The 1,257-nt window shown below is 50.4% G+C and overlaps 1 pseudogene; it reads right to left on the reverse strand.

Moving 5' to 3' along the window:
- LOC119339427 overlaps positions 1-1,257 on the reverse strand; it is a 4,556-nt pseudogene that overhangs the window by 2,353 nt on the left and 946 nt on the right.

Here is a 1,257-nt window from a genome sequence, read left to right on the forward strand (position 1 = left end):
GGTGGGGCGGGCTCCCGCGGCTGGGGAGACTCCCGGCGACCCGCGGCCGCTTCCCGTGGCTCCGGCGGCGCGAGGTGGCGGTGAAGGCGGCGCGAGGCGAACGGCGTGGGAGGATGAGGAGAGGAGGTTGTGCGATAGAAGGAGGAGGTCGGGCGGGCGGGCGGTTTTCTTCCCTTTTTACTGCGGGCAGATTAGCGATTGATCGAGCGTGGCTTGCTGCGTGGTTGATAGCGTTAAACACAAAATGATTAAGAGCCATTAAATTTTGATGATGGATGGATGTGATTGTTTGGATCTGCCTCTCTTTTTTTTTATAGTGGTAGTAGATGAATTTGGGTCGCAGTTGTACCTAGGGTTTTATAGTCGAGATTTTAGTGGTAGGGGGTGAGATTTTAGAGGTTGGGGGCCCATATTTCTGAGTTGTGATGCTTTTTGTGGCTAAGTATAGGCGGTACCAAATCATGTTTTTACATTTTGAAATGTGATTTTGATGAAATGCAGTAGTAGTCACATGGTTAGCTGCTGACATCAGAGTTTTTTAGATTTAGGGGGCTGAGATTTTTCTCAGGTTGTGATGCTTTTTGGGGATAGGTCCCAGGTCTGATGACTACCTGCCGTGGAATTACACCAAAACCGGGGTCTTTAGTGTCTGGTCCGCGTATCATCTGCGGATGTCTATGAGAAAAGCAAGATCAGGGTAGGCCGAAGCTTCATCTTCAGTTGATCAGCATAACGCGTATATGGTGCTGTGGGATACTAACGCTCCAGGGAAAGTGAAAATTCACATGTGGAGGATGATCAGAAATGGCCTTGCAGTAGGTGCCGAGCTTCATAGAAGATAGATCAAGCAGGGCATTTTTTGTGTTGCTTGCGGGAGAGAGGAATCAATCTTGCGCAGGTTCTAGACATGCCAACACTCAACCCTTTTTTGGTGGCTGTTGCGCTCGGAGAAGGGTGTCACGGTGATTGCTCCACCGATCACTGTGGAAACCCAGGGCGCCCTCACTCGCTGGTTGCTGGAGTGGTTTGCGGGCGCGGCTGGTGACAAGAAAGAAGCAATGATCCAGGCTACCTATGGTTTATGGCTAGCTAGAAATGAGGCGAGAGATGGGAAGAGGATCGCCCCTCCACATGAAATAATGGAATATGTCATGTTCCACATGCAGGAATGGAGGAACGTTCATCTGCCAAAGGAGCGACCAACGGTCTCCACACAAGCTCAGAGGTGGGTGGATTAAATTGAACTCTGATGGGGTT

Source organism: Triticum dicoccoides, chromosome 7B, assembly GCF_002162155.2.
Source record: "Triticum dicoccoides isolate Atlit2015 ecotype Zavitan chromosome 7B, WEW_v2.0, whole genome shotgun sequence".
Classification (NCBI taxonomy): Eukaryota; Viridiplantae; Streptophyta; class Magnoliopsida; order Poales; family Poaceae; genus Triticum; species Triticum dicoccoides.